Raw genomic sequence first — 25,017 nt, forward strand, 5'->3', positions numbered from 1 at the left:
CTATAGTAGGAGTCTCAGCTATAAAAATCCGCCGCAATCCATTTACTAGAGCTAAATTTATGTTTTCTATTTTAAATTGTATCATGTCAGGTGATAAATCTAAAATTTTAATTGTTATCTGATCTGTATTGGTAGCCATGTCTTGAAATAATATTGTTTTGAATAAACCGTTTACCTAATATATATATATATATATATATATATATATATATATATATATATATATATATATATATATATATATATATATATATATATATATATATATATATATATATATATATATATATATATATATATATATATAACTGAAAACTCACACCCCAGAAGTGACTCGAACCCATACTCCCAGATGCCACGCAACTGGTATGTACAAGACGCCTTAATCCACTTGACCATCACGACCGGACATAATGAGGTGATAGCCGAGGCTATTTGAACCACCCCACCGCCGGCACTCGGATAGTAATCTTGGGCATAGCATTTTACCAAATCACCTCATTCTTTGGGGCACACGTGAGGAACACAAATGCGAACAAGCCTAAATGTATTGGTAGCCATGTCTTGAAATAATATTGTTTTTCAGTTTTCAGTTGCATATTGTCCTGGGGACCATTCAGGCTTGTTCGCATTTGTGTTCCTCACGTGTGCCCCAAAGAATGAGGTGATTTGGTAAAATGCTATGCCCAAGATTACTATCCGAGTGCCGGCGGTGGGGTGGTTCAAATAGCCTCGGCTATCACCTCATTATGTCCGGTCGTGATGGTCAAGTGGATTAAGGCGTCTTGTACATACCAGTTGCGTGGCATCTGGGAGTATGGGTTCGAGTCACTTCTGGGGTGTGAGTTTTCAGTTGCATATTGTCCTGGGGACCATTCAGGCTTGTTCGCATTTGTGTTCCTCACGTGTGCCCCAAAGAATGAGGTGATTTGGTAAAATGCTATGCCCAAGATTACTATCCGAGTGCCGGCGGTGGGGTGGTTCAAATAGCCTCGGCTATCACCTCATTATGTCCGGTCGTGATGGTCAAGTGGATTAAGGCGTCTTGTACATACCAGTTGCGTGGCATCTGGGAGTATGGGTTCGAGTCACTTCTGGGGTGTGAGTTCTCAGTTGCATATTGTCCTGGGGACCATTCAGGCTTGTTCGCATATATATATATATATATATATATATATATATATATATATATATATATATATATATATATATATATATATATATATATATATATATATGTCGTACCTAGTAGCCAGAACGCACTTTTCAGCCTACTATGCAAGGCCTGATTTGCCTAATAAGCCAAGTTTTCATGAAATAATGGTTTTTCGACTACCTAACCTAACCTAACCTAACTTTTTCTGCTATCTAACCTAACCTAACCTATAAAGATAGGTTAGGTTAGGTTAGGTAGGGTTGGTTAGGTTCGGTCATATATCTACGTTAATTTTAACTCCAATAAAAAAAATTGACCTCATACATAATGAAAGGTGTAGCTTTATCATTTCATAAGAAAAAAATTAGAGAAAATATATTAATTCAGGAAAACTTGGCTTATTAGGCAAATCGGGCCTTGCATAGTAGGCCAAAAAGTGCGTTCTGGCTACTAGGTACGACATATATATATATATATATATATATATATATATATATATATATATATATATATATATATATATATATATATATATATATATATATATTATGTAAGGTTACAATATATATTCATTTTTGGAATAAAAAAAACTTAAATTATCATGGAATACCGGAAAACCATACCCAGGTCATACATACAATTATCACTCTTTACCCATCATCAGTCATCCATCCCTCACCCATCTGCCCCTGGCACTGGTCCAAGAGCAAGGGTCACTAATTCTCTTCAACTTTGAGGAAATAATACGTAAAGTTTATTATCTTTTTTCAATAAAGATTACCATATATAAACTATTATTATCTATATACTTTTTATTGTTAAATTGAATATGTTTTCTTAACTTACCAATTTCATTAATAAGATATTTATAAATTAACTTTTGATCCTTCCGGTCTTGTTTTACCATTAAAATTGTCCATAAATTTGTTAACATTCTAATATATAATATTATGTATTTGTATTCTAACGAAAAACCTTCATTTTTAGGTATTTGTTCAATGTCTTTAGACAAATATTGTTTTAAAGTTTTCATGTCAAAGAAACGAGTATTAAATTTCAGTTTGAATCCTGGAGAGCCCAATCCAGCGATTTGATATATTTTTCTAACTATAAAGTTATTTTTATTGGATTCCGATTGAGGGAAAATATAAGTACCATTGTTTTGAATACCCCTTGGACAAGAAGAAGAATTGGGAATTCTATGAGAGGGGGCATTTATTCCACCCTTCTGGAGTAGACCATAAGAAGATTTATTTCCATTAGATGGACCAGGACCACTGATCTCGTCTACTTCATCTTCAATATTATCTTGTATGACATTTCTATGAATTTCATCATCTTCTGTTGGACTGCTTCTATCTTCTCTTACTTTGGCTCTTTTGAATCTCCTAATTAATCCATAATTCATTCCCCCTTTTTTTACTGATCCAAATCCCTCTCCTGTAAATATATTAAGTGAAATATAGTAATGAATTAACAATCTTAGTGGTATTTCTTGTTTTACTGTTAACAGTGGGAAAAACTTTTTATTAAAATTACCAGTTGAATATGTTTTTGAAATTCTTTTTTGGAAATATTTTTCTTTTCCATTACGATTTTGGAAATTAAAAACGGTTAATTAACTCCTAGTTGAACTGGACATTTATTTTATACTATTTATTTTTATATAATTTATAAAAAAAAATTATTTTTTAATAATTTTACATACACTTTCTAAATTTAATAAAGTCGAATCATCCAAATTAAAAAAAATTAAATCTTCGGTTTTTATTTGTTTTTTAATATCATTGAAAAGGTTTTCTAATTTGTTATGTTTGTTATTATTGTTTTCTCCATTTTTTGGAGATTCTGTTTCAATTTGTTGTTTAGGGGACGATTTATTATTTCCAGGTGAAGAAAACATTATATGGTTTTCAGTATATTTTCATTTCACACACACACACATAAATAGAGAGTATATATACTTTTTTTTTTTTAGTACCTGTTTAATTTAATTTTGAGTTAATTTGGCAAGATTTCTATCATTTATTTCACAATTTTGTTCACAAATTCCCTCTATGATACTAATAGTTGGTTCATTCACTGGTAAATGGGATTGTGGAATATTTGCCAAACGATTGCTGTTTATTGGTAGCCATGATACCTGGTATACGTTTTCAAAAAAAAGATGAGCATCTGCCAATGAAATATTTTTAAGGGCCTTGGGGAAACTACGCAAAAGAACTGACAGACAATGTAGGGCAATAAACCCACTATATGGTTTCTCTACCAGATGGCACTCTTCCATTATTTGGGCTACAATTCCACGTTCTGGTGAATATAACTCAGTGGCCTCCGTAATGTTAATTGGGAGTGTGAGAAAGTTAACAGTCTGGTTCATTGATACAAACCAGGGCGAATTGAGTTTATCATGACAGTTAGCATGAATAAAGAGTGCCATCATTCCTGTGGTACACAGGAATGTGGTACACTATTTATTTCCTTATTTCTATATTTTTCAATAAGGTGACACTCTAATACATAATGTTCTAAGGTGTGGGCGTGCGGCATACTACATAATTTACACTCCTTATCTTTTTCACTGACATCAACACCGTATTGCCAGATATATTTATATCCTAATCGTAATCTCATGTAAATTGAATCCTTCCAAGTAGACTTTCCTTTACCATAAGTGAAGGACGAATTTGTATTTATTATTGAATAATCCTTAAGTGTGTTACTACTGTCCACCATTGCCATTCTCTTTATCATTTCTTCACCCTCCTGAATCACCTTGAGTCTTGTTTTTATTTGTTTCAAGGTTAACTGACATACAACATCAACAAGAGTTTTTTCAGTGGCTCTCTTCGCTATGTCATCAACTACCTCATTCAACAGTATTCCCACATGTGAAGGGATCCACATGAATCTTACTTTATACCCAGTTTTTTCTAGTCTCTTAACATTCTCTCTACACTCTATCACAATATTCTGATATACTGGGCGTCTGCTATTTAAAGACTCTAACGCTCCTCTGCTATCAATAAAGAAGCAAGCATTTTTACCACATTTGACTACTTCCTGTAATCCTGCTAATACACCTTGGAGTTCAGCCTGCGTTGAAGAGCCATTGTCAGTTAAGCGGCGTCCAATAACAGTATCTACAGTGCCAATGTCAGTGTACTCCCTGATCAAGACTCCACATCCTGCCTTCCCATCCCTAGCTACTGACCCATCACAATATACATGTAGAGTGTTTTCCGTAGGCAGTTGTCTAATTATACAATCATATGTTGCCCTCAGCTCTCCTATTTCATACATACTTTTTTTCTTATGCAAGGGAGTAATTACTACATCTACATTACAATCCTCCCATGGTGGTGTAAATTTTCTCTTGGGCACAGCAACACACTCTGTAATAACATCATACTTTATAACATAATTTATTCATATATACTCTCTTCTTCATCATACACTGTTCACTACTTCCCACCTTTTGAACCGAGAGGATTAATTCATTAGCTCCCCCACCTCTCATTAATCTAATGGCAGAGGCTACATTTATCTCTGAAATTCTATCCCCAATACTCTGCAGATTCAACTCCATCCTCATTATCTCAATCATAGCATTTCTTGGGCATCCTAAGATAATTCTCATTGCTTCATTTTGTACCTTCTCCAACTTGCCCATCCTACCTTTACCAAAACAAGATATGACAGGTGCAGCATAATCAATAAGAGATCTTACAGTACTCAAGTATAACATTCGTAGCACAGGGACTCCCACTCCCTTTCCACAGCATGCCAAAGCCTTCAGACGTTGTAATCTCTTTCGACATTGACCCAACAGTCTGTTCATCTCAGCTTCCAAACTCTCATGGGTATATCCAACATATATGCCTAAATATTTATATATATTACCTCTCTCTATATTTTTATCGTTTATTTTCAAAACAATGGGGCTCCGACTTCTACATTCAAACTTAGTTTTGTTTTCATTAACCACCAATCCCATATGGTGACCCAGGTTTCCGAAATTGTCCAACACTGTTTGAACCTTTGAAATATCTTTGCCCTGAAACAAAATATCATCGACATATATGATCGGAGTTACCCCATTTGAGTATCTCTCAGATGCTATCTTATTCATTAGTACATTAAACAGGGTGGGACTCAACACTCCTCCCTGAGGTGTGCCGAGTTCAAAAGACCTCACACCTGACATACAACCTTGATACCACACCTGAGCCTTCCTTTCGTAAAGATAATCCCCTATCCAGCGCAATAATTTCCCTTTAACTCCAAGACTAGCTAATTCATATAAAAGAACCTCTTTGTTGGCTTTATCAAAAGCTCCTTGTAAATCAATGAAAATTCTATAATAATCATTTTCATTAGCTAGACATTTAATAATACAATCAGAGGTACTTTTTCCTTTGAGGAACCCGAACAAATTACTAGACAGCTGATCACCTATTATATATAAAAGTCTATTTAAAATGATCCTCTCCATCATTTTACAAAAACACGAGGTTAAAGACACAGGTCTATACTCTCCATTGGCTTTAGGGATAGGGATGATCATAGCTTTTTTCCATTTACTGGGAATACTGCCCTCTTTATAACTAATATTAAAGAGGTCTAAAAGTGGGCTTTTCGTCATAGTGGCAAGTTCATTAAGTATTTCATAAGTTACTCCATCCTCCCCAGGTGCGGTAGATTTCCCAACTTTAATCGCCGTTATTAGTTCTTCTCTGGTAATACCTGTGCAAGTGACATCACCACTGTTACCTGCTGTAAGTATAAAATCCTTTCTTAGATCTTTCCAAGAATCTAATGACTTTCTCGTTACAGCGGGTAATGAACTAAGTTTGGTAGCTTCCGCCCATTTATTTACGAGCCCATTTGCAATTCCTTGCGGGTCTGGATGTGCAACAAAATTGTGCTTTTTACCCCTTATTTTATTTACGTCTTGCCAGATTTCCGAGTTGAGCTAGAAAGTGTATTCTCCTGACTATCCTCTATCATCGTTACCTCATGCACATCATTACTTTCTTCTACGCACGTTTCACTTTCCATTTCACGTCTCGTTTTACTTTCAGTTACACGTCCTGTTTCACCACCATCTTCACCCCGTCTACCTTCCATAGCCAATTTTTCCAATGCCTCAATCCTCTTATCGAGTTTTTTTAGATACTCCAAAATTTGATTACCAACCTCAGAGGTGACCATATTGTCCTGAACCTTGTCGTCACAAGGTTTCAGTTTTTCCACTGCATGATGTACTTTCCCTAAGCTCTCCTTTACTTTCTCCGTCCCTTTTTCCCACACATTGATCATAGGGGCTGCCGTTGGCTTCCAACTGTTTCCTCCATGTTCCTCTTGCACAATTTTTCCTTGCTGCGAGGATACATCTATCCTGCTTGTAGGACCCGTTCTAGTCTCTTTCAGATGAGGCTTCATGGGGCATAGAGAGGAACCAGCATTGTGGCTGCCTCGACAGTTGCAACAAAATGGGATGATTTTTTCACTTCTTTCAATCTTGACTCTACACTCTCGCGAGTCGTGATTTTTCCCACAATACCGACACCTGGGGTCAAACTGGCATTTCCATGCCATATGTCCCCAACGTGAACACTTCATGCACAGTATGGGCTCCTCAACGTATTTTGCAACGTTCCTATAGCCTAGTCCTTGCACAAAAATTTTCTCCGGCGCCTCACCCTTTACCAAGGCAACAACCTGCCTTCGTTTGTCACCACGAATTTATATAAACAAGGATAATGATCGGTCTCTTGTAAGTGGCCTAGATGCTTATTGTTTGGTTATGCCTGGAGCTGATAAACGATATAAGGTGTTAGGTTCCCATCGTATTTTATATAATACATTTGTAAATATGTCTAATGGAGAAATGTTCAACACTAGTCAATATGGAATGGGAATGTCAGCTCTTAACGTCTGTGTTATTATTGTTCATGCCATGATTCATTTAAAATGTTTACTTGATAAAAATATACTTCCCACTGAGAAAATGTGACACTCTAACAAACATTTCATTAAAGAAGTAATAAAACATGTTCCTTCCACATTATTCGGGCATCCCATGTTACCAATTGTTACCTTCAAAGACCAATAAAAGAACAATTTATAACAATTTAATTAATTTTTAAAAAATAAGAAAATAATGTCGTGGAATATGACTGCAAAGCCACTTGTATCATATTTTCCTTCTGATATAACTAATGATACTAATGCAATTATTACAACTAGTGACACTATGTCAACAACAACAACTACATCCACTACAACATCTACCATTACTACTGATATATTGTCGCCAATAAACAATGATGACAATAATAATAATAATAATAATAATAATAATGATAATATTAATAATTATTTTAACAGTAAACAAATGTTAGATACTGAAGATTTTACTCAAGATATGTTTTTTTATAAATATGTACGATATCTTAACGAGGAAAAAAGAGCACCAGCTCTTCTTGTTTTTGATTTCGATAAAACATTAGCCATATATGATGAACAACAACATTTACAACTGAATTTGTCAGATAGTTTTCCTTCAGTATATACACGGCCATTTTTATATGAGATGTTAGATTATATGAAAGCCACCAACAAACACAATATTCTTATTTTATGGACAGCAGGAAAACGATCATATATTCAAAATGTTTTAACTTTATTGAACATGTGTCAATATTTTACACATATTTTAACGTATTATGACTGTGTTTTATCTAAAAATAAATGTGGTGTTAGTAAGTCATATAAATATATTGTCAATAAATACCCTAAATATTCAGATATGAGAGCCATACTGATAGATAATTGGGCTGTTTATAATGCTTTGGGAAGGAAAAGAAAGAGTTATAGGACAAATTATGATGATGGAATAGTCAAACAGCAATACAGTCGACTGATATCTATCAAACCTTATGCCATATATGACGTGGTGAAAGAATTTGGGGCTTTCAATATACCCCCTCATCAAATAAATGATATTGATATGTTCATTCGTTCTAAAGGCTTAAACGGCAAAACAAATAATAATTATAATCATAATAATAATAATAATAATAATAATAATAATAATGGAACAGATTCATCCACACCAGGACAGGAAAATTAGACCAGTACCCATCATATGGGGACACAGCTCTCTTATCCTTAATATGTTTCTGTGAAAGAGAAATCTTTGGGATAGTAGCAACTCCGACTATACAAAACAAAAGAAGTATAAACAGTGACTACTATATTATTATGCTTGAAAACGATCAGTTATCATTGATAAATAGAAACAAGGTAGAAAATAGTCCCCTTATATGGAAAAAAATTTCAACTTAATTGTGGTAGTACTATTAATATCTATTTTATATTTCTATAAGTTTGATTAAGTAGGTACTCGTGCGATTATGCCTGAAAGCTTCTAAGGCAGAATCCCGGCTGGAGAAGCAACAATATCGCGTTCAGCTGACATTGGAATGGTCAAAGAGCGATTGGTTTGTATCCCTAGGACTCAATGATCGTTGGTCATCTTGTGTTAATTAATCATCATCATCATCATCCATTCCATACGTTTTTATTTCGGATATGATTTTTTCTATTAATTCAAGTTGGTTATTTAACATTAAGTCTTGTTCATGTATATTGTCAATAGTTGAAAGGTTAACCCTTTTCCATAATTCATTTTTACTTTCCTCTGTTTTTCTGTAAATTTCTTCAATGTTGTTTTTATAAATTTCTTGAGAGTTTTTTAGTTGCCATTGATAATGCTCATGTAACTGTTGTTGGAAATTTCCAACACCGAATACAACACTATTGTATTCTCATTAATTATTACTAATGCTACTAATCTTTGTAGTTAGTAAAATTAACACAACGTAGAATTCACATGTACTAATAATTTCATCTGTGCAATAGGCTAAAATTCTCACGTCACCCGACGCCAGTATTGTGTCAGATTTCATTACAATAAACACATTATATCCAATGTATCTGAGAATTGAATTCGATTCTCTATAACCAAGGCGTTCTGTGTGATAATTAATTACAGATAAATTGACCTCCAACTAAAAGCCGAATAGAGCGTTAGAGTCATAGCAGTTATCTAGCAATAAAAATTAACGTCACAAGTGAATGCCATGGAGAGACATTAATTCCTCTCCATTATATGTTTACTATCACTGAACTGGCAAATAGTAATATTTCACTGTTCTAAATAATAAACCCGTCCTGTCTCGAACATTTCAAGCACAACTGCGAGAAATACTAATATTCATGATAATAATTTGTCTAATGAACGCGAGACGCGGAGCGGGGAAGGAGAGCAAGCCAGTACACGTGTTGAGAAGCTCTCGAGCGGACCTGTTCGCGTCGTGCTCACGAGGAGACGCCATTACCCAGCCATCAGGGTAAACGCTATCCATCCTCCAGAAGAAAGTCGCCACTGTGAGGCGTGAAAGGCCTTGCAGACAATATCTTCAACTGGTGTCAGTGTCACATAAGGAACCTATCAATTCTGGTTCTTTGTGATTCCACGTGACCGGCCAGTGAAGCGCGCCATTATCCAGGATAGGTGAAGCCAGAGCCTGGGACGCGAATTTCGGCAATCTTAAAACTTATACAGTGCCCATATTAGCTAAGTATCTTATCCTTATTTGATGCATCTGATAGGGTGTAGAATTGTAGCTGGGTGATTTGTCGTGACGACGTATACCAACACCAAACTACAGGTCAATATCCATTATCTACTATTAACATTAATTTCTTGGACATAGAAATTCAGTAGTTTAATTAGTTGCTACTGTAAATATTTGTCTTGCAGCACGTGAGAAGAATTCTCCTAGCTGTCCTCTCCCATGTCAATCGAATCCCAATCGTCATCCAGTCGAGCCCAGGAGAATCAGAGGAAGCGTCGTGACTTACTTTAAGGAATCGTCATTAAGCTAAGATTCCTTTGTATTCCTTTAATAATTATCTGGAATTATTTACATGCAGAACTCTGTTTTGGATTGACATGTGTTTATTATGATTATCATTATTATATTCATAATCTATGTTCCCATTAATGATAATGACATTGATTTCACAATAATTCATAGGATTAGATTATTATATCTTGGATTAGTGAACGAACCACACTAGTTCCTGGACGTACTGAGTTCCAGTAATAACCCCCCAATGTCGGTGTTTGAGGTTTGATTCATTTAATTATAAAGCCCATTAATTATTTCTATGATCATATTCTCTAGTATTTTATCCATAGTTACTGGTTCATCTAGGAATTATCAAATGATCATAATTTCTCAGTTTCCCTCTTTACTATAAAAGCGGGTGGTCCTTCGTAATTTAATTTACTATATTAATATTTAAATAATTAGATTCAAGCCCCAAATGTCCCACATTATGGTCCTTATCGAACCGGATAGGCATTAAATTTATAATTAAAATATTAATCATTAATAACTAATCCTTGTGTGACATAAGCTAGATTAACTATTTAATTAATTGCATCAACTAACAGTGTAACACATCAGTTAGTCTAGATCACACTAACATATTGCTACTTTCACCTCATGTATAAGGTAGCTTTAGTGGGTCATAGCCAATTACCCACAACACTTAGACCTATACCTCACACAGAGGTGAGAATTTTTAGGTCACCAGGAGCAATAGCTCATAACTTTTATAACAACCCCACACTAACACCTGCGTTAGAGTGGCTTCACCATCTAACCATTATATACTTAGGTGGAAATGACATCCATCCCACTCGTCATCCAGCTGAGGTGATCAAACACCTCAAAGCCATAATTTCTTCTTTCAAGCTCATCAGTAAATCGGTAGTATTCACATTAGTGGAACCTCGCCAACCAAGTCAAGATAATCGTTGTGGAGTAACCCCAGAATACTACCAGAGAGCTGCTAAGTACATAAATTTCAGGCTGAAAAAACGAGTGAGATTGGATGCCACATATATCCAATTTACAGCCAGACCTTATAGACAGAACCTGACCAGAGATGGTGTACACTTGTCAGGAGAGTCTAGGTTGCATGTGGTTGACAAGTTAATTAACACCATCAACCATCACAGACGGCTGTGGCTAGCAAGCCAAACTTAACTGTACATAATTGTTTCACTTGTGTGTGCAAGAGCACTCTTATAAAACAAAAACCAGAAAATACAGCACAACTATATTCACCTTACTGCACCACAATAATCTTTACCAATGTTATTAGGTAGAATTTAGGCTGAGATTGTGCTGAATTTGGTACAAACCCAGACTAAATAACTTTATAGTTCTTAGTTAGGAATTGTTACGACTAGCCCTAAGCTAGTCGGTAGTGTACGTATTATACTATTTGTGCTGACCCTAAACAGGGTGGGATTAATTTTTGAGATAACTCTGATTGGAGTGTCTCCCTAATATTTCTCTTGTATGCATTATTTTGTGTATCTATTTTGTGTATTGCTGGATAATCTCCATTAACTCAGATGGTGATATAGATGAGCTAACCGGACGAGACCTAATGGTGAAGTTCAGACAGTGCACAAAATATCTAGCTATTTGTTGTTAGGTAGGTAGGTACATTCAACCTCAAGTGAGGTAAATTATAAATAGCCACCTTAAATTAGGCTACATTTAATGTTACTTGTCCACTAATGAACAAGTACCCAAGCTTCATTAGTAATACATATACTAACACTGTGAAGTTTGAACCTAAGCCCAACATGGCTACTCCTGAGCAATTGAGGAGAACCTACATTGGCTTTAAAGGTCATTTGACCAGATTAATTAATAAGGCTGAGGGCTTAACTAAAGATACTCCCATTGACTCTTATCACTTAGAGACATCAGTTAGAGTGGCTGATCTGAAATTTGATCAAGTCAAGTCTGCAGGTCAATCTTACCTTGATTTGCTAAATACTGTAGAAACCGATCCTGAGGAAGTAAGTCAAATTGTAGACGACATCTCCCAGTATGAAGATGAGACTCAAGATATAATTATCTAAATTAGCAAAACAATCTGGATCCAATACAAGTAACACTGGGTCTCACTTCAATAATCAACTACCAGAGGTTCGTTTACCTACTCTAGACTTACCTACATTTTCAGGATTAGATACAGAAAATTGGGACAATTTTTGGACTTCCTTTGAAGTTCACATCCATAAGAAGCCGTCTCTAGACAAGGTTTCTAAATTTTCATACCTACGTAGTCTTCTCCAAGGAGAGGCTAAAAAGGTCATACATAACCTTACTCTTGATGAGAGTAATTATGAGGAAGCTATAAAACTCCTGAAGTGGAACTATTGCAACAAAGAGTTAAGTATAGCTACCCTCTATTATCAATTGCTAGATCTGAATGCACCAAATAGTAGACCAGAGTCACTTCAAAGCTTCAGACTAGAAGTAGAGTCTCTAGTAAAGGCCTTAGGTACTAAAGTTAATATACCTGCTTCAGAATGGTCTATCAAGTTACTATTACAGAGGAAATTACCTCGAAATGTCTTGACAGAGCTCTGCTCACATTATAATACCGAGTTTCTCACTCTTGACCAAATTTTCGAGGGATTGAGGATCACGGTTAACAGGTTGAAGACTCATGATAAAATTAAACCTGAGTCTAAACCAACTAGTACTGATCTTTCAGTCAAACCTAAACAGACTCAGAGTAAGTCTAATAAATATAAATCTAAACCTATTTCATCCACTGGGAAAAGAAGTGGAAATGTAGGTACATATTCGGTGTCTCCTTCTGAGATAACCAATGACTTGTCTACTAAAGAGACTAAGTCTATTACCCAGAGAAAGTGTCTGTTCTGCAATCAGGGACACACCACTTATCAATGCTCTGTTTATCCTACTTATAATGTTAGGGTTAAAAGGTTGCAAGAATTGCACAAGTGCACCAGGTGCATGGGCTCTCATGATCCCAAGAAATATGCAGTACAGTTACGTTCCTGCAACCGCTGTAACCAAGGTGTACACCACTACGCCTTATGTAGAAAATCTTCTACACCAACCATGACCACTGGGGAGAATTCTACGAATTCTACCGCAGTGCAATATTGCAAAGTGCATCAAGAGGTAAATGTACTTGCTACTGAGTCAGGCAATAATACTACTCTGCCTACAGCTCAACTTAAACTAATAAACCGAAGATCTAGAATTAACACTAGAGGTCTTTTTGACCAAGGTTCACAGAAAACCTTCATTACACAACAGTTGGTAGATGAGTTAAATTTAAAACCTGCCAAAAGTGTGAGGTTAAATATTTCTGGTTTCTTGTCAAATAGTGGACCTCGTGACTACAAGGTAGTTAAAGTATTAGTAAGACTCGGATCTTCTACTAGTCCAATCCAAGCGGTAGTAGTGGATAAACTTCCTACAGACCTGCAGGTCACGGGGTTAGCTCGCACTGCGAGACATCTTAAACGAAACCGCATGAGGCTAGCAGATTATAAAATAAATTCTGACTGCCTCACAGATGTTGGAATACTTATAGGCGCGGATCATTATTACAAGTTTATAACTGGATGCACTAGGCAACATGGAATGAATTTGTTGTCGTCCGCAGGAGGCAAATTGCTTACGGGACCAGTGCTTTTCAGACAAGGTCCAGCGTCCACAAACCAACAATCCAATAATGTAATCGTGGCGTGACTAGGCTTAGAACAGTCACCCCTACGTTTCAGGGAAATATCTGAGGATATTGAGTCTGACCCACCAATACATCGTTTGTGGGATTTAGACACTTTAGGCATTATCCCTGAGCAACCAAGTCCTGATGATACGTGGACTTACCAGCAATACCTGGATACAGTTGTCTATTCAAATAAACAATACTGGGTAAGACTCCCATGGAAGTTGGATCATCCACAACTTCCAGTTAATTATTTTATGGCAGCCTCACAATTGCAGTCTCAATTAACACGACTACAGAAGCAGCCAGACAAACTGAACATGTATCATCAACTTATCCAACAACAACTTAGCAGTAAATTCATTGAAGTTGTTGAACACGATGACCGAAAAACAGGTCATTATTTACCTCATCACGCTCTGGTGAAAGACTCATTGACAACACCTATTCGTATTGTCTTTAACTGCAGTGCTAAAGTAAAGCCAAGCAGTGTGTCTTTAAATGAATGTCTCCAAACGGGACCTAGCCTAACGCAAAGGCTACATGATGTGCTGTTACGATTTCGCACAGGCATTTTTGCCTATACAGCTGATATCAGCAAAGCCTTTCTCCGAGTAGGGTTACAGGAGGAAGATCGTGACTACACAAAATTCCTCTGGATTAAGGATCCACTGGATCCTAACAGTGAAGTAATCACCTATCGTTTTGCCTCAGTATTATTTGGAGCTACGTCCTCACCGTTTCTTTTGCAAGCGACATTAGACACACATTTGAGGAAATCAAACAGCCCCTATAAGGCAGACATTAGCGACAACTTGTATGTCGACAATTTCCAGGGGACAACTAATGATCAAGCTGATCTGGTAGAAATCTACCATGAGGCTAACCGTGAACTATTAGGGGCTAATATGCCACTGCAGTCATGGGCCTCAAATAATAAACTGCTTAACCAGGTAATCGAGAAAGAATTTCCAGATTATCAGGCACCCAGTCAATTAAAGGTTCTAGGCGTGGAATGGAACACCAGTACTGACGAGATGAATGTCAAGTCAGCACAAACTGATAATTCAACCCTTACCATGAGAACACTGCTCTCATTTGTCAGTCAACCATTTGACCCTTTAGGCCTACTTAGTCCTATATTAATAAGGGGCAAACTCCTAATGCAGGAGTGCTGGCAACAACATATGGGATGGGATGATCCGTTACCAAGTGAGTTACAAGCAAAATGGCAAATACTCTCAACGGATTTTAATCAGTTAGGCGTTTTGAAATTTCCTCGTAATGCTTCAGGACCAAACTTACCCACCGATTTGCACGTTTTCTGCGATGCCTCTGGCAAAGCATATGGCGCAGTAGCCTATTTAGTTAATAGTGCACAATCAATTTTGCTCACATCTAAAGCAAGAGTTGCTCCCATTAAGAAGAGATCTTTACCTCAGATGGAGTTGACTGCATTGCTGGTGGGAGTAAGATTGGCTCATTGCCTGGCAAAGACACTCAATAATATCCACTTTGGTGAGATTGTAGTGTGGTCAGACAACGAGGCAGTCTTACAATGGGTAAGAAACAACTAACAACAAAACTCCCTACGTCAGTAATCGTGTTAAGGAGATTCATGAGTTATCTGCTGGATATAAATTCAGACATGTTCCTACTAAGGACAATCCTGCAGATTATTGATCTCGAGGATTAACATTAAAACAACTAGTCAAGTCTTCGCTGTGGTTCAATGGACCTTCATGGCTTGTTGGTGGTCAGTGGCCCAAACAAAAGCCACAAGTCATAGTGACCAATATCACCACTCCCATGAAAGAACCAGAACCTCAACGAATATTAGCCATTGATCCTCACCATTATTCTAACTTAAGCAAATTGCTACGAGTGACTGCACATGTGTTTGATTTTCTTGCTAAGGTAGGAATTCGACATAAGTTTCCCAATCCTAACCTCTACTGGATCAAACGTGCACAACAAGAGACATATGGAAGCGAATATGAAAATCTTCCAGATAAATTAACTAAGTCTCTAGGTATCTGGTATGATGCCAACACTCATAATATACTACGATGTGGAGGACGTTTGCTTCATGCAAAAATTGACTTGGATACAAAGAATCCAATTCTTCTACCTCGTCACCACATCATAACTAAACTTCTTGTCTTACATCACCATCAATATGGTACCTTACATGGTGGAGTTTTAGATACTCTCACCGACCTTAGACAAAAGTACTGGCTTCCTCAAGGTCGTCAGACAGTTAAGTCAATTATTAAATCTTGTGTTGTCTGTAAGAGATACGACGCTAGAGTATGTCCTTACCCAGGACCTCCACCATTCCCAGAAGAGAGAGTGGTTCATCTTCGTCCTTTCGAAACCACTGGTGTTGATTACACAGGAGCCTTACTTCTCACTGGTAACCCAGATAATATACCAGTGAAAGCGTACATTTGTCTCTTTACGTGTGCTACAACCAGAGGCGTACATTTAGAGGTCACTCCAGACATGAGTGCTGAAGCGTTCATCCAGGCCTTCCGCCGATTTGCTGCTCACAGATCTTGTCCCAAATTAATGATATCGGACAATGGTTCCAATTTTGTGGCAGGAGAATCTTGTTTGCGAGAAGTCTGGAACCACCCAGAAGTACAGTCAGTCGTACAGAGACGACAATGTCACTGGAAATTCATAGCACCGAGAGCCCCTTGGCAAGGTGGGTTCTATGAGCGAATGGTAGGCACAGTCAAGAAGTGTCTAAGGAAAACTTTACATCGACAAAAGGTCAGCTACTCAGAACTCCAAACTATTGTTGTGGAAATCGAGGCGCGAGTCAATAACCGCCCAATAACCTACCTGTCTGATGATTTCACCCAGAGAGAACCTCTGAGTCCCTCACACTTGATCCATGGAGGTCTACTGAGCCCTCTCATCCCTTTAGCCGAAGAGGACCCTGTAGACCCGTCACATGTGACCAGAGGAGACTTGGTGGAAAGCTACCAGCATCTCTCCAGAGTTATTAACAGGTGGAATGAGGTGTGGACTCGAGAGTACCTCACAGCTCTACGAGAGTACCACTACGGAGCTTCGAGTCCTTACAATAAGGTGCAATTAAAACCAGGGGACCTAGTACTAGTCGACAGTGATGGACCAAGGTCAGAGTGGCCTATAGGCAAAATTGTTGCCATTCATCCAGATCATCAAGGTGTCCTGAGAGTAGTTAAAGTTTTATGCCGAGGCAACACTACTCTAAAAACTTTAGAGAAGCTGGTTCCCCTTGAATTGACTGAGCAAGAATATCAGCCAGATCCAGTTTCCCCAGTAATTTCCGAGGGCAATAATTCTGATCCTCCAAGCAACCGCCCCACTAGAGCTGCTGCTCAACAATGTAGGCGGAATTTGCAAGCCTATTACAACTCTGAACAAGAGTAATTTCCTTTACATCCCACTTGGATAACTATGATGATGCTGCGATGGGATGTCGAGTAACAAACCATTACAAGTCACTATGACCCAGGATATTCCCATCACAGTAGATTCTGTTGTTTAAATTGTGTGATTTAAAATCTTTAATTGTTGTGTAGGCTATAAATAACATGTTTTATTTGACATGTAATTAGCAAGACTCAAGTTTCTTGTAAGTCCTTGATAAATACGGGACGTTCGTTATGTGTGTACTAACATACTAACATTTTAACCTACTAATATACTAATATTAATATCAACTTCGGGATAGGTCAGTACTCCACAGTACACTACGACCCTAGAATCCTCCCCCCGGAGTTATGTTGGAAATTTCCAACACCGAATACAACACTGTTGTATTCTCATTAATTATTACTAATGCTACTAATCTTTGTAGTAAGTAAAATTAACACAACGTAGAATTCACATGTACTAATAATTTCATCTGTGCAATAGGCTAAAATTCTCACGTCACCCGACGCCAGTATTGCGTCAGATTTCATTACAATAAACACATTATATCCAATGTATCTGAGAATTGAATTCGATTCTCTATAACCAAGGCATTCTGTGTGATAATTAATTACAGATAAATTGACCTCCAACTAAAAGCCGAATAAAGCGTTAGAGTCATAGCAGTTATCTAGCAATAAAAATTAACGTCACAAGTGAATGCCATGGAGAGACATTAATTCCTCTCCATTATATGTTTACTATCACTGAACTGGCAAATAGTAATATTTCACTCTTCTAAATAATAAACCCGTCCTGTCTCGAACATTTCAAGCACAACTGCGAGAAATACTAATATTCATGATAATAATTTGTCTAATGAACGCGAGACGCGGAGCGGGGAAGGAGAGCAAGCCAGTACACGTGTTGAGAAGCTCTCGAGCGGACCTGTTCGCGTCGTGCTCACGAGGAGACGCCATTACCCAGCCATCAAGGTAAACGCTATCCATCCTCCAGAAGAAAGTCGCCACTGTGAGGCGTGAAAGGCCTTGCAGACAATATCTTCAACTGGTGTCAGTGTCACATAAGGAACCTATCAATTCTGGTTCTTTGTGATTCCACGTGACCGGCCAGTGAAGCGCGCCATTATCCAGGATAGGTGAAGCCAGAGCCTGGGACGCGAATTTCGGCAATCTTAAAACTTATACAGTGCCCATATTAGCTAAGTATCTTATCCTTATTTGATGCATCTGATAGGGTGTAGAATTGTAGCTGGGTGATTTGTCGTGACGACGTATACCAACACCAAACTACAGGTCAATATCCATTATCTATTATTAACATTAATTTCTTGGACATAGAAATTCAGTAGTTTAATTAGTTGCTACTGTAAATATTTGTCTTGCAGCACGTGAGAAGAATTCTCCAAGCTGTCCTCTCCCATGTCAATCGAATCCCAATCGTCATCCAGTCGAGCCCAGGAGAATCAGAGGAAGCGTCGTGACTTACTTTAAGGAATCGTCATTAAGCTAAGATTCCTTTGTATTCCTTTAATAATTATCTGGAATTATTTACATGCAGAACTCTGTTTTGGATTGACATGTGTTTATTATGATTATCATTATTATATTCATAATCTATGTTCCCATTAATGATAATGACATTGATTTCACAATAATTCATAGGATTAGATTATTATATCTTGGATTAGTGAACGAACCACACTAGTTCCTGGACGTACTGAGTTCCAGTAATAACCCCCCAATGTCGGTGTTTGAGGTTTGATTCATTTAATTATACAGCCCATTAATTATTTCTATGATCATATTCTCTAGTATTTTATCCATAGTTACTGGTTCATCTAGGAATTATCAAATGATCATAATTTCTCAGTTTCCCGCTTTACTATAAAAGCGGGTGGTCCTTCGTAATTTAATTTACTATATTAATATTTAAATAATTAGATTCAAGCCCCAAATGACCCACAACTGTTGTATACAAAATTTATTATTGTTTTCCAATTGGTTTACATTATTTTGAAATGTGTTTTGAATTTCATTTATTTTTGAATTAGAGATTGTATTCATATTTACACAACTTTTTATGAATTCATTCATGCGTTTGAATAACAGAAAACAAAGGTAAATCAATTGAGTGTAGATTGAAAATGGTGTATAAAGATGACTACGTTCAAGGGCAAATAGAAACTGTTCAAATAATTTATATACACCAAAAATTCTGTCCATGAGATTGGGTCCATCCATATTTTCGTTTTCAAGTTCATTGATTGCACAATGTATAAGGTTAGTTAGTAGATCATTAATGAGGGATGAACCTACTATTTGGTCAATATTATCGGTATTTTTAAAGAATTCATTTAATTTTTGAAGATTTTCTTTCGGTTTAAATTCTTTTATATCATTTTTCTTAACTTCTTGTAATGCTAATTTGAACAGCGTTGAACATATTATCAAAGGAAATGGGTTTAGTCTCTCTGGACTATTTTCATTTTCGGGTATAATTTTAATTTCATTTACAAAGAGTGTTTTTAGAATAGATTTTTCAAAGTCTAAATAAATTTGAAAAGCTTTTTTATATTTTTTATTTTTAAGGGCATCATTAAGATTAATAATATCCAAGGTTGATTTTGAAGTCCTTTTTTTTATTTTATTTTACTTTGTTAATTTGGTTGTTTTATGGACTCAATAAACTCGTTGTGATCTTTCATTTCAGCCAAAAAATTTACATTATGGGTAATATTCCCTAGAGAATTTTTAGAAATGAAGTTTGTGCCAGTATCTCCAGCTAATATAGTTGGTAAAAATGTTGCCATATTCTTTAAAACTAATTTTTCATTACTGCATATATTTGTAAGGGAAATGAATCCTATATGAGATGAATAAGCAGTATTAGGAGGGGTGGTTTCTAATATCCTCATCATACATTCTCCATTGGATTCGTCAGTGGAAATATCAATATTTGAATTTTTTTCCGGTTTCAAGTTAATATCTAATATTTTACTAGGGTACATTCCCATTGCAATATCGAGAATGGAAATATCATTAATGTTATTTACCACATCTACATTTAGATCATCATTAAATGTATTGAAATACTATTTTAAATTATCAGTATTTGAAGTTAAATGACTTTGATACGTTTTAACCATAGGTTTCTCAGTTACAATATGAGACAGATAAGAAAATTTGGTCTCATGTATGAAAGAAGGAGGATGAATATCTATAGGTCTAACAGAATTTTTGAGCTGTTGTAATACATTGGGTGAACTGGTACTGGTTTGGGTGGATATTTTAGGTTTAAGAGCTCGTTTTAACTGTATACATTCAGTGGTTTGATTTCTGGCAGTAGTTGTAGTAAAAATAGCTCTTCCTTGTCTGTTAACAGTAAGAATGTTATGCATCGTGAAGATACATCGACCATTGAGAGGCGGTAATTCTTTAAGATCATCGAGAGAGTCAGAAAGAGCAATTGCTATAGCTATATAATCATGAGTCCTATGTGTCGATAATGGTTCACAGTATGACAATCGATTATTTCTTATTTGTAAGAGCCGTTGCTGAGATTTAATTAACTGAGCATAATAAATACTCATGATACTGTTAATATCAAAGATTTTTAAATCCACTGAATTAAAATCATCATTTTTTGTAACTTTAATAAATTGTGAAGAAGGAGGAGCGCTTATTCCCTTTTCATTGTTATTCCATCGTTCGTTTTTTAATGGACGTTTATAGTAACCGTTTTCCAAAGGATATGGCAGACTTTCTACAAATTTTGTATAAATTTCAGTTAAATCGTCAGCATTTATTTAATTTATTTCGCCTATTATTTCTTTAGTGTTAACCCAAACAATTTTAATATTTTGATCTATGAGATTTGATGGCATAGCTAAAATTTGTAACAAAATGTTGAGATTGGGTAAGATAACATTACCAGGGAAGAAAGATATGTTCTGTGTTTGTTTAATTTGGGGATAAATTTTGTAATTAATACTAAAACTAGATAGAGCATGCCAGAAATATTCTAAATTATAGGTGTGTATGCCAATGTTATTATGACACATTTCATTATAATGAAAATCATTTAAAGTTTCCCGAAAGATTAAACCCATTTTCACATACAAACATGGTTGGCATATGGCAGATAAACTTATATAAGTATTGGATTTGGATAATTTTTCTTGGGCTTTCATATAGAGTTGTTCAAGTTGAAGTAAATAATAATCTTTATCTTCTGTTTTTACATTAGGTAAAATTGCATGTTTACAAATACATTGAGTACCTATCATATTTATTTGTTCTCAAATCATCGTTCTAATTAAATTATATTGGGTTGAATCATCATTAATGTTAGAAATGATATTAATGACATCAGAATTAACTATGGGATTTTTTATTGAAAGTGATGATGTCGGTGATTGAGGTAAAGATGAAGACATTTATTTACCTTTTTATTTTAGTTTATAATAAAAAATAAATTAAAATATGAGTAGTCCTGTAGGGATTCCAAATAGAACCAATCCTGTACAACCACCAAACTCACCATCAAACCCACAATCAAACCCACAATCAAACCTACAATCAAATCCTCAATCAAACCAACAAACAAACACCATAACACAACAATCAGTAGTTGGTCTAACTCCGAATTCATCTATAACATCAATAATGGCCAATCCAAAAGTTAATCCAGAAATATCTGAAGTTCTTTCCAAAATTCAAGATATGACTAGATATATCAGTGACCCTAACCAACGTGCTTCTTTTCATAAAAGCTTTGGGTCAACAGTTAAATATGATAGGTAATTCTTCTAAATGTGTTTGTATTCACGCTCTATTTCCTGACCTAAAATATGAAGAAAAAGATTATCATTTACAACAAATTGAAGATTTGTATAGAAAAGCACAGGAAAAACCAGTACATAATATTTATAAAAGTTTGTCTGCTATATGTCCACCCTGTTTATATCTAAAAATGGGTTTGTTATCAACAGACGTGGTGAAAGATTTTAAAGACTCATCTTGTTCCAACAAAACTGGGCCTCACAAAACTTATAATTTAGGACCAATGGCTCATGTCTTAACAAGTTATAATGTTAATCAAAAAAGTCTATCCTAACATGCAAAATGCTATGAATATATCTTTTCATCCCGGTAATATTCTAATCCCTGATTCAAAATATTTTTACAGATGTTAGCTATGCCATCAAATCTCATAGATCAGGGGGTTAAAGTAATTTGGGTTGATACAGAGGAAACTGTTCCTTGCCTTAATAATAACATTAAAGACCAATTGCAATTTTATGAAAAGTTTATGAAGGCTCTCCCTGCTTCTGTTGATAATGGTTATTACAAAGGTGAGCCTACATCAACTGACAAGAGTAAATTAATAACTTCTCCACCTCATAAATTTGTTAAAGCAGCTAAAGGTGAAGAAAATTTAGTTTTACAAAAAATCTTTGATGTAAATTCAGTTTTAAACATATATTATTCTCAACTAATTCAATCACAGCGACGTTTACAAGTGAAAACTATAACAGATAATGATGGAAGTAGATTATATTTGAATCGAACCAATTTTGCTTGTTATGAACCCTTGTCCACACATCGAATACATGATTTTCTAGCCATAGCGATTGCCCTCTCGAATAATCCGGAAGACCTTAAAAAATACCCTCCACTCAATAATGAGTGTATCACTACTCCACATAATATTCTCATCATTAATAATAAAGGGAAGGCCGTGTTTACTGACAGTACTGAACCTAAATCAACTACAGCCTGTGAAAAATTGAAACGAGGACTTAAAGATGGTACTAAATATCCACCTCATCAACGATTTGTAAATACAGCACATACCATGACACCTAATACAAATCTCAAACCTGGAGATCCTATTAAACCAGACAGTTTTCCTGACTTAAATATTACCACCTCTCCTGATCTCGCTGATATTGCTATGGAGAAACATATTAACGATTCGGAAATGTTTCGCAAGAATTTAAAAGCAAATATAGACAATTTGAAAAATTACTTTTCAGAGTTTAATGATGACCTGAATAAACCTGTTGATATAAATAATGTTAATTATTCGATTTTTGATATTGCCATTGGAATGTCTCCCTCAAAAATACTCGATATCAATCATAATCTTGCAGGTGAAAAACCCAATGGTATAGATATATTTTCAGACTATCCCGAAAATGGCACAAATATTCTTGAAATAGCATCGCCTAATGTAGTATATTCAGATCAAATCGGTTTTGTTACTCTCAAAAGCCTATGTTCTAATGAGATGTTAGTATTAAAAAATACCATTGCCCATTTGCAAAATATTATGAATCGCAGTGTTGGGGTATTTAGGAAATTTGAAGTAACACAGGGAAACAACATTACAATTCTTCAACCTAATTATTTAGTACAAATACGAGATCCTTCTGAATATCTTCAAGTTGTTGATAAAACTATAAAAGCAGATACATCCATCCCCAACTTCCAAATAGAACCTCCTAATGTACATCATATACCACAAGATTTGTGCGATTCAATGTCATTTAATCAGTATGTAAATTTGTATACCCCACCTAAAACACAAGGATGTATATGGTAATTTATATTATAATTAGAACTTTTCAATTATATTAATAATGTAATGTAATGTTGGCCAATAAACGGTCTATATGGCAATTACCCAAAATACTTAGTTTTTTTTTATGAATTACCTATTTTTTTTGTTTTGGTTATTATAAAAAAAATGAACATTTATATATTTGTTGTTGGTATATGTTTACTAATTATTTTATTTTTAATGTGGATGAGAATCCAATCCACAAACAGCGACACCATCTCTCCACAATCAGAAGATGTCAGTGCCACCCTCCCAACAGCACGTGCCACTGTCACATACACCACCTCCACCAGCACTCCAGCTGCTAACGACGAGACCACAAGTGGTGATTCCAGGGACGCCACCTCCTCTGGAAACCCCATACCCAGCAGTGCCACTGTCACCACCTCCACCTCCACCAGCACTCCAGCTGCTAACGCATAAATGATATTCCCACAATTTTTTTAATAAATGGCTAAGAATTATTGAACATTGAGAGGTTTCGTTTAGCATATTATAAAAAAAAAATAATAGACATATGTTACATCTAGCCACACCACACCTGGACCACTATGCAAGGCCCGACCTGCCCAACGAGGCAAGTTCCCCTGAATCTATATATTTTTCCAATTTTCCTCTATGAAGTGATAAATCTGTCCATTTCACCATGCACAAGTTAATTAGGTTAGGTTAAGATAGGTTAGGTTCGGTCATATATCTATGTTAGTTTTAACTCAAATTTCCAATAATCAACCCATACACAATGAAATGGACAGATTCATCACTTCACAAGAAAAAAAAATTGAAAAAAAAATATAAATTCACGAAAACTCGGCCCATCAGGCAAATCGGGCCTTGAGCAGCAGGCCAAATACGACGTTCCGGCCACCAAGCACGACATATATATATATATATATTTATTTTGGTGGTTGTTATTGCTTTATGTAATAGGTTTAAATGGGTTTTGGGAGACCTACCCGTTGTTTGTTTCTTCCTCTGTATGTGTCGTTTTACCCACTCACTTGGGATCCATTATGAGAATAAGGATTTGATGAATATCTCTTTAGTAACTGTAACTTACATTCGAATTACCATTCTCCCAGAGTTTTTATTATTATTATTATTATTATTATTATATTAGGCATACCACCACCTTAACATTATAG

At 35.8% G+C, this 25,017-nt stretch overlaps 1 protein-coding gene across 1 annotated transcript in view; it reads left to right on the forward strand.

The window, feature by feature from the left end:
• The window catches only part of LOC138365922 (mucin-22-like), a 52,546-nt gene that overhangs the window by 16,175 nt on the left and 11,354 nt on the right, over positions 1 to 25,017 (forward strand). The gene's annotated exons all lie outside the window — the stretch shown is intronic.

Source organism: Procambarus clarkii, chromosome 18 (genome assembly GCF_040958095.1).
Source record: "Procambarus clarkii isolate CNS0578487 chromosome 18, FALCON_Pclarkii_2.0, whole genome shotgun sequence".
Taxonomy (NCBI): domain Eukaryota; kingdom Metazoa; phylum Arthropoda; class Malacostraca; order Decapoda; family Cambaridae; genus Procambarus; species Procambarus clarkii.